The sequence below is a fragment of the Caretta caretta genome, chromosome 1 (assembly GCF_965140235.1).
Source record: "Caretta caretta isolate rCarCar2 chromosome 1, rCarCar1.hap1, whole genome shotgun sequence".
NCBI classification, from domain to species: domain Eukaryota; kingdom Metazoa; phylum Chordata; order Testudines; family Cheloniidae; genus Caretta; species Caretta caretta.
This window is the reverse complement of record NC_134206.1, coordinates 232,857,171-232,868,072: the sequence shown is the minus strand read 5'-3', so window position 1 is coordinate 232,868,072 and position 10,902 is coordinate 232,857,171.

The following is a 10,902-nucleotide window of genomic DNA, read 5'->3' as shown; positions in this document are numbered from 1 at the left end:
CAGCGACTCTGCCTTCAGCGCGGCCACCGCTCTCCAGCTGCCCAGTGCTGAAGGCAGAGCCACCACCAGCAGCAACGCAGAAGTAAGGGAAGCAGTACCACAACCCCGCCCCCCCCATAACCTTATGGCCCCCCCCCACAGCTCCTTTTTGGGTCAGGACCCCTACAATTACAACACCCTGAAATTTCAGATTTAAATAGCTGAAATCACGAAATTTACTATTTTAAAAATCCTATGACCATGAAATTGATCAAAATGGACCATGAATTTGGTAGGGCCCTAACCATGTGTGTATACATTGAACTGTGCTTTGGTGTAGCAAAAGGAGTTATGAAGCTCTAATGCAGTGGTTCTCAACCTGTGGCTTGTGGGCCGCTTGCAACCCAATCAGCATATAGCTGCAGCCCATGTGACATCCTCAGGGCCATACAGGTAGTATATATACTGTCAGGTTTCAGAGGAACAGCCGTGTTAGTCTGTATTCGCAAAAAGAAAAGGAGTACTTGTGGCATCTTAGAGACTAACCAATTTATTTGAGCATGAGCTTTCGTGAGCCACAGCTCACTTCATCAGATGTGTACCGTGGAAACTGCAGCAGACTTTATATACACACAGAGAATATGAAACAATACCTGTTTCATATTGTTTCAATTCTCTGTGTGTATATAAAGTCTGCTGCAGTTTCCACGGTACACATCTGATGAAGTGAGCTGTGGCTCACGAAAGCTCATGCTCAAATAAATTGGTTAGTCTCTAAGGTGCCACAAGTACTCCTTTTCTTTTTATATATACTGTGTGGATGCAGCCCACATAACACATAGAGAGTTGCATATGTGGCCCACAATGGTAGATAGGTTGAGAACCACTGCATATTGACAGCACTTGCTGCTAGGGAGAAAAGAAAATTATTGGGTAGGCTAGATTGTACACCTTCTTCCCAGAGTGAGTTCAGTGTAAATTACACATTGCAAGTGAAAATTGCCTGGCGATTGGCATGTGACAATGGTACATGCTTACATAGTTGTTTCCTTCTAGTACTGAACAAGGAACTTCATTAGAATAAGGAAACAATATATTCCGTCAAACTCTCCTGTGATCTCTCTGCTTCATTTTAGAGCTTCTGCCTAGAATCAGTCCCGGACCCTTCTGCCTGGCTTCCTACTACAGTTTTAAAGAACTAGTACACTAATCATCACTGATAATAGGGAGATGGGCCCATTAGAAATTCAACAGATAAGAGATAAGATAAAGAGAGATGTGTCTGCCTCTGTCATCTATTACCATCTACATATACATGTGCATGAAGGCGAAAGAGCTTTGGTGTGATGTTAGAAACTCTTGCAGCCTATCAAGAAATGGATGCTACTAGAGAGGTAGATTTAACTGGGATCTCCCCAGGGTGATATCCACTGAACCAGGACCTTGTACCCACAGGCCCCAACGCATATTTGTGGCAGTGAGTAGCCCAGCACAGGAGCTGATGAAAAAATAAAGGTGCATCCTGGGGTAGTTAGGAGTCACTAGGGCCCCAAGCGAAAATTAAGGCAGCCCTGAGAGCTGCCCTAATTTGCACGGTTAATCCATGGCCCCTGTGGACCTTGTGGGAACTCAGACCTGACCACACTCCCTCCTACACCCAGAATGCCCTCTGGCCCCTCCTGACATCCTGGAGAGTCCAGGACAATCCTGGATGGGTGGCCACCCTAGATCAAGGGCTGTATGTTATGACATGTGCTCTCCCTAAAATAGACAAGGTATGAGTTATTGAACATGGCAGGAAGGGCTTGACAAAAACAATGGACTCTTCTCTAATATAAGACTTGATTGAAATAGAATCACAGTAAGGTAAAGATTCTTCCTTGGACTCTCAGCTGGGCTCCCTGTGGAGTTAGGATCTCTGCAGTGCTAGTGGAAACTAGGTGGGGCAGGCAGTGAGTGGTGCAGAGAGGGATACACTACCCCAATTCACCAGCCCCATAGAGATGAATTGTAAAAGACAATATAGCTTGGTCTCTCTTACTTTTTCTGGCTCTATATCATCTTTTTTGCACTCTCTTCCTGCATGGGGGAAACAATTTAAAGGTGTTTTAAAGGGCAGACATAGCCAGGAGAAGCCTTGGTTGTTTGGCTCTTCTTCAACATCCTGACCAAGTAGAAAAGGGTGAAAGAGCCAGGCATCTAGAGCCTCTGTGGTGTGGCACAGTTTCTCTGCCTGGGGGAACTTGCCTCTTGTGGATCCCAAGGGATCTGTGGGGTTTGGGGGCAGAACTGAAGCCTATTCCATGGGGTGAAACCTCCCCCAAGGGATCATCCTAGAGCCTTCCTTCCTTTAGCCCCATCTCCTGGGCTTTTCCACCAGAGGGGGTGATCCAGACCATTATTAGGAGTTAAATATAGCAATGTCTTAGCATATGTCTACATTTCAAGCTGGAAGTGTAAATTCCAGCTCAAGGAGAGGAACCCATGCTAGCTTGATCAGAGCCGTGTGCTAAAAATAGATGTGTAGCCATGGCTGGGCTAGCAGCAGGTGGGGCTAGCCACTCAATAGGATCGTACTCGTATGGCTAACCTCTCCTGCCACACATGCCGAGTGGCTACACTTCTATTTTTGGTGCACTAGTTCAAACAGAGCTAGCTCAAGTATGTCTCTACACCTCCAGCTTGAAGTGTACATATACCCTGAATGCGACAACTTCTGTGCTGTCAGTTCAAGATCTCATGAGAGTCTTGCACCAATGACATGATCCCATCCAGATTCCAATCTGTATCTCTATGGCTGTGGTGTTCATTCTTGCTGATGAGTGTAGATTTCCTGAGTGGAGAGAGGAGGACAACTAGATGTGATGTTGTCTTTGGCATCCTACTGCTCACGCCATTGATCAACAGCAAACATACTGGCTAGGCAATAGGCAAGTAAAAGCCAATGGAAGTTCCCAGCCTATTGCTTCCTGCAAGTGCCACCCATCACAACATGGTGCCTTAAGGACCTATAATCAACACTGTGATTATAAGGGGGAAATTGGCCATAAAGAGTAAATTGAACAAAATAAAATCAGAGTACAGCTATCGACTTACTTTGGGTTTTATGAGTTTAACTGATCCATTTTAGTTTAAATGGAAACCAAATCACATAACTTATCTATAGTATTTTAAAATGCGAGGGAAGAATATTCTGCCAACATAATGTACTCCCACCTTTGAATAGTTCCTAAAACTATCAGGATGGCACTTAGAATCCTCTCTCACATATCTGCAGCCCATCTGAACTCCATAGCCCTTGGAAAAGCCCATGGGAGGGAGATAAGGAGAGGCAGGCTCTGTGAGGATCCCTTGGGAGGGGAAGGTTGCACTCCAGGGAATGGACTGCAGTTCTGCCCTGAGCCCCATAGATCCCTGGGGAGCCACATGAGGCAAGTCTTCCCCATGCAGGACCCTGTGCCACCACACAGGCTGTAGGACTCCTGGCTCCCCCATCCTCTTCCACTAGGTCAGGATGTCGCAGAACAGAAATCTACAAAGGCCTTTCCTGGCTACAGCTGCCGCAGGATACTCAATTAAATGGAATCCCCTATGCAGGGGGAGTGTGCAAAAAAGACAGCATAGACCCAGAAAAAGTAATACAGATCCAAGCTGTGTTGTCTTTTACAATTAATCTCTGCAGGACTGTGGAGGGGGCATTGTTTAAACTGGCTATGAAGCTGCCTTTATGTGTCAATTTTATCTGTCCAATTTCAGGTAACACCAACCTCTGCTGACCAGTAGGATTGTAGACCTAGGAAACCAAACCTCAGGTGCTCTTCTAAGGAGAGGTCTGCTGAATATGGTATGGGCTTAGGGGTAAGGATGAATGGGCATCTTCTTTGTGGCATCATCTCACTGAGTGACTCAGCCTCTGTATCTGTTTCTTTGTGTGTCAAACGTTGGGAATAATGCATACTTCACCAAGGTGTCATGTTTGCCAAGTGCTTTGAAATCCTTGAGTGTATAAAGAATTGTAGTACAATGAACTTGTGCACTTCTTGAAACACAGTCTGAAAATGGCCAGATGAGCTCCATTTGAATGTGACACATACTGAAGTTTCCAAATGCAAAATAGTTTAGGTCTTTTGGACTTTAAAGGACTATTTTTATATTTATAATTTTTTATGGGAACCACGTAGCCAAATAAGTATGGGTTTGTAGTTCTTTACAAAGGCAACATTGAAAGCAAGCCAGAACAGCCAGTGTTTTAGGGCTCCAGCTTTTCATCTCTAGAGATTTACATTCAATTTCTGATTAGGTCACTAGAGGAAATAAGCTTGAAGGCAGTCTTGGACTCAGATATTTGAGTTGTGGCTGCTGTCTCCCAAATTCTTATAAACTAAGCAGGGAGAAGCCTAGTAAATTCCTGCAAGGAAGACTCCTCCAAAGGAAAACTCGGGGTGCTAGAGGAGGTTGTATTAGTGATTCAACAGGTGGCACTCTTTTTCCTTAGGATGATATTCCCCTCTTGCTGTGGGGTTTCAGATGGTGAATAGCACTTAAGTAGGCTCTTGGCACAGGTAAATTTCAGACTTAGTATGGAGCCAGCATCCAATCATAGTATTAGGGAATTATGACATAGTGTCCTTGTTCTAAGACCCTGTGGAGGAGAACTTCTTAAGCCTGCAGTAACCTGTCCCTGTTAAGCACTGAGGACTGTGTGGAGAGAGCTACTCTACTGACTAATGCAGGCATCAGAACCAGGTGAGTTTTATTACTTACTACTCAGCAACGTTGAAGGGCTGAGAATCCTCTCTCAAGGAGGAAGCTAGAGAGAGAGATAGGTAGTTATCAGGGAACAGCCTACTAAATAAGGAACTGGAGCCAAGGTTTTGTTTTGAACCTGCTTCAGATTTTTGTTGTTTGTGTTAAGTCTGATGAAGATGAGTAAAAGGAACCACTGCAAAGGGATGAGTTGTGTAGCAATTTACACCATGTGTGCTGCTCTGTTAAAGGGTGTGAACTCTCCCCTCTTTCATAGGATGCTGTGCTCTTGAAGATGTCTCTTGGTTTAGATATAAAACTTTGCTCTTGATCCTTTGTGATAAGTAAAGGTCCTAAGCTGTTTGGGGCAAGAGTAGGCACATTATAACCTTGGTGTCCTGACCAAATTCTAATCTAGGTAACTACAATCTTCCCACCTAATTTCACCCTGCAGCTTCAATTGGATTATTTATTGTTGTCCCTTCTGCCAAGCAATGGCTAGAATTTGGAACTTGAACTTGCCCAGTTCCTTGTTGAGAGAGAAAATAGTGAGGCAGACGCTAGGCTGTTTTCTCCTTTTCTGTTTTATTAAGAATATTTAGATAAATCCTGTTCACCTTGAACAAGGATGCGGACACATCAGAACCATTTGCAGAACTTCAGCTGACGCTTTGCTGTGTCCAGCATGTTAGGCAGAATCTTCTAATTTGTGTCTCTCTGGATTTGTCCACACTAGCCTTTGTCTCTTAAAATTTCCCACAGCTACTTTCACCATTGGAGCTTCACTTTGGGCTAAATTCTGTCCTGACTTACCCCCGAAGCAAAAGGTGGCCCCAGTTCTAGGCTGTGAGTCAGCTATGCTCAGTACAGCTCAGGAGGGTAACTGGGGGTGTGATGTTGCACCCCATAATGCTTTATGGGAATATGCTTATGAATATATATATATATAATGTAACTGGAATATGTTTTATGCTACATATGCTATGTAACATATCTCTGTAAAGGTTATGATCTACTGAATGTATTCATCCTATTTGTATGCATGTGTCATTTTTGTACTCGAAGTTATGAATATTGGCCGTGTACTTGCTTGATTTTAAGTAACCGTAGTAAAGCATTTGGTCAGCTTCCTGAAAAAGGAATGTGCAAATTAAGTGCCCAATCAAGAAACACTTAACGGACAATGGATCTTGGAAGGCTCCAATCTACATAAGAAAGTCTACTTGAGGACTTTCGAGGTAGCATGTGAACCATGACTGCTACCTGTAAGTTCTGAGTCATGCATGGATATGTGACTTGCCCATGTGACTCCAAAATTCCATCTTGTAGCTGGAATTCTACACAGTGGGGAGGGAGGGGTATCCGCCTACAAGAGAAAGTCTATTTAAAATGGGAGACCCCTCCATTTTGTCTTCAGCTGGCTCAAGAGGTAGCCTCTCCACCCCCAAAGGATACCTGAAAGAAATTGGAACAAAGGACAGTAACCATGAGGATGTGAGTGATTGCTGGACCCAGACTAGAAGGAGACTAGTCTGTAAAAGGAAGCTTACTGGAACACCACTGAAGGTGAGGTTTTATCTGTATTCAGTTTTCTTACTGAATTAGTCATAGACTTGTGTGTTCTATTTTATTTTGCTTGGTAATTCATTTTGTTCTGTCTGTTACAACTTGGAACCACTTAAATCCAACATTCTGTATTTAATAAAATCACTTTTTACTTCTTAATTAACCCAGAGTATGTACTAATACCTGGGGGGCAAACAGCTGGGCATATCTCTCTATCAGTGTTATAGAGGGCAAACAATTTATGAGTTTACCCTGTCTAAGCTTTATACAGGGTAAAATGGATTTATTTGGGGTTTGGACCCGATTGGGATCTGGGCATCTGAGTGTTAGAGACAGGAACATTTCTTAAGCTGCTTTCAGTTAAGCTTACAGTTTGTGGGACGTGGTTCAGACCTGGGTCTGTGTTTGTGGCTGGCAAGCGCGTCTGGCACAACCAGGCAGGGTTCTGGAGTCCCAAGCCGGCAGGGAAGGCAGGGGCAGAAGTAGTCTTGGCACATCAGTTGGCAGCCCCAAAGGGGCTTCTGTGATCCAACCTGTCACAGGGTCCATTCTGATGGAGGCTGTTCAGTTCCCTGGCAGAAGACAGAGCAGCCCCAGGGCTGCTCTTACCTTGTAGCTGCTGCCCCAAATAGCTGGAGCATAGTGCACTCCAACTGCACCCCTTCCTTCTTCTGAAATGTTTCCTCCCTTCTCTGGCTACGTTCCTATCCTAGGAGTTGTAAAGGGCACTGACATAAAGGTGTTATACTGGCCTTACAACACCAAAGTTCCTCCATATGCTATGGGCTTTCTCTGATATACAAGCGTTGTAGAAGAGCCAAGAAATAGGGTCAATAGGTTTCACTGACAGGGCAGAGTTTGCGTGTGGTACTTCCATGTAAATACACTGGGTCCCATGCAGAATATAGTGTTTATTCAGATATCTTTTTAGGCTGTTTTTAAACAGCATAAGATGAGTGCATTTTATAAATAAATAGTCTTATAAATAAAAAAGCAAATAAAATATTAAAATTGGAATGACTGAGGGGGTGCTTAGCATTAGACTGCCAGCAGGTAGGGAGTCTGAATGTAGCGTATCAGTAATCAGTGTTTTTGCTCACAAATTTCTTTTGTAGGCACTACCCTCTCATTGTAGTCTTGTTAAAATAAGACAAAAGGACCCTTAATTGAACTTGCATGTGAAATTCCTGCTTGTGCATTTCAAAAAGCACAACTCCTATATTGCACTATATTTCTGAAATACCCTGTAGCATTAAGAGAATAGATGATGTGGCCCAATCTATTTGTAATTCTCCTTCTGAGTTTTCTTAAAAGTAAATGACACCTTATAAAAATCCAGCTGACCAAAAAAGCTAGCTCTGGCCATTCATTTCAGGCTAAGCTAATGCAATTATCATTCTCATCCATATTGTCATGCAGTTAGTCCCGCTGAGTATAGCCCTCAAGTGTCCTGATTTTTCATCATAAATTCTCTTTGTTCCTCTTGAAGTATTACTCCCTGATTAAGGGATGTGATTTGAGAAACTTAATGTCAGATTTTAAAGTGACAGTTGATTTTTCCCTTAGCAAGTTTGTTTTCTGTGGAAAAGCACTTACATTACATTACAGGCTCTTTTTATTTTTACTACTTTGTAGATGCTGTTCTTAATTTTGCTGAAAATACTGTCTAACTTGTGCTCTCAGCAAGTGTAAATGAGTCCACTTGTTGGCTTTTCTATATATTGGGAAGAGATGTGAAGTGAAAGTTAGTTAGAAACAGGAATGAAAATTCCCCCTACAGTTTGGCTCACATGGTTACAGGGAATTATAATTCCTCACATGCCTTCTCACGTGCCACGGACGTAGGAGTTGCCACACTGGATTGAACTAGTGGGCTGTTTACTCCTGTATCCTCTCTCTGACAGGGGCCAGCAGCAAATGCTGCAGCGGAAGCTACAAGCAGCTCCATAATGGACAATTGTAACCTACCCATAGGAAAGATTCTTCCTACCCCAGGCAGTTAGCACTTGAAGGATAAGAGTTTATATCTGCTTTATTATACTATCTGATGTAAATGTTCTCATAACCATATAAATGTCTATTCATTTTTCTAATCCTGCTAAGCTCTTGGTCTCAATAATATCTTGTAGCCGTGAGTTCCACATTTAACTATATCAGGGATCGGCAACCTTTGGCACACGGCCCGTCAGAGAAATCTGCTGGCAGGCTGGGACAGTTTAATTACCTGCAGCATCCACAGGTTCGGCAGATCACAGCTCCCACTGACCGTGGTTCGCCATTCCAGGCCACTGGGAGCTGTGGAAAGCAGCGCGGGCCGAGGGATGTGCTGGGTGTGCTCCCTGAACTATATGTTGCAGAGTGCATCCACATCACTCCAAACACATCCAGTGACTTACAGTTCATTTCTGGAATCTAATAAAAACTCCCTTCTCTATATATATATATTCTCTTCTCTTCAGCCAACCTCGCTGACTTAGACTTTGTCCTCTCCTCCCTATAGCATCCAGTCAGCTAACACTAGCTTCCTTAGAGTCCCTTCCCACAGTCTTGCAATTCTTTGCAGCAGATTCTCATACTCCCCTGTCATCTGGAACAGCCTTCCTGTGGTATATTGCTCCACCTGTTCAGCCCTCATTGCGCTAGATCCTCACCTACTCCATCCCTTTGACACTGTTCTGGTGGCACAAAGAGGCTGGAAAGCTGGTTTGAATTTACTTGGAACAAAACACTTTCTGTGGCACTATCTGCACTATAGATTTCACTGTATTTAATCACTGTTCTGAAAACCCGGGGTGCCCCAGCCACGTCATACTATGGTTTGATCTTGCTAGTGTGATCAGAACCAAACTCTTCGAAAACAGTAGAGCTGGGCAGGAAATGGTTTTCCCATCCTACAAAAATTGTTAAGATCTTGGAGTTTCCAGTTTTGTATAAGGACAAAACCAAGGCCTTTAAAAGATTTTAATAAAAAGAACGCAGAGAGAGAACCTCCCCAGAACAGTCAATAGCTGGGGGTCTGAGCACTCACATAGGATGTGGCAGACCTGATGGCTGGGGAATTCCATAGGACGTGGGAGACCTGGGTTCAAGTCCCTACTCTGCCTCAGTTGGAGTAGGGACTTGAATCTGGGCATTTCACATACCATGGGAGTGCCCTGGCTATTCTGGGGTATGGTTTCTCTCTCTTGATTTTGACCAGACTCCATCCTGGGCCTGAGAAACCCTTCCCCATGAAAGTTTTGTCAAATTTCATCATTTCCCATGAAGAATCTTAATTTTTGATGAATCTACATTTTTCAAAGAAAAAATGTTAGTCAAAAATTTCCTAACCAGCTCTAGAAAACAGGCACATGGGCCACATCTGGGAATAGAAATTGTATGGCAGGCCATGAATGCTCATGAAATTGGGGCTGGGGCGCCGGAGGGGGCCATTGGAGAGGGGCCACTGGAGCGCATAGGAGCCAGAGGGGGGCCATGCTGCTGCTTCCAGGAGCTGCGTGGAACGGCTCCCGACCCTGCTCCCTGGCTGGAATGGAGCAAGCCCCAGAGTCCATTCCCCAGCAGGGGTGCAAGGGCCGGCTTAAAATGGCTGGCGGGCCAGATTCAGCCCGTGGGCAGTAGTTTGCCCAACCCTGGGGTACTGGATTTAAAGGTTCCAACCTTGCTGATGGCCATGTAGGTGTCAATATGATGCAACATAATGGAATTCCTGTAATTTTTTTTTCAGTTTGCTGTTTAAAAAAACCTAGGAAATACACACACACACACACACACACACACACACATTATTAAAAGAACATTGTTAGGGTTGGAAAGTCAAGCACTAAAAAGTTAGGAAGTGTCAGAACTAAGGTTGCCTGTGCATAATCAAGTTTCCTGTTTGCAATGGGTTTAAAATGGAGCATACGCTTCTATTTTTTCTCTGTAGGGAGGTGGCCTTACCATCTGAAGTTTCACAGAGTGGTAGTTTTTATGCTCTGAATATTCTGCGTAGTGCTTGTTTGGTTTCTTTGACTCTGTTTTAATAGGAAGTGTTTGAGGTTGGTCTCTGGCTGAAATTCATCAAGGTTTCACACATTATTGTTGACATGAATCTTACTGTATCATTTTTTTTACATGAACATGGGAAGGGAGGCAAATCTTGTGAAGAACTGATAATAGCTTGTTTTTGAAAAGAAACATTTAGGTTTATGGGTCTTTTTTTTTTTAACCATTATTCTTCACTAATTAAAGTTTTTGTGTACAGAGAAGCTTGTGTATAAAGGGTCCACTACTGAATCAGATTTGAATGTACTTAGTACTTTGTAGTGTCAGGTTCTGTGACTGAATAATCTACTGGTATTCCTCTTATATACCAATGTATCTGTATTATCTGATAACCTCCCGAGATCTTCACTTTAGCTAACTGATGTTTGTAAAAGTATGTGTGTCCAAATAGTATGTCACATTGGCCAGTGTCATGATCATGTAAGTACAGAGCCTACAGAATAACAACTTACATATACTGTGGGCAGAAAGAAGGCTTGCATCAGAGGATGGATGGTCTTCTGGTTTAAGATTTGGCCTGGGGCTTAAAAGCTCTAGGTTTAAGTCCCAGTTCTGCTACAGACT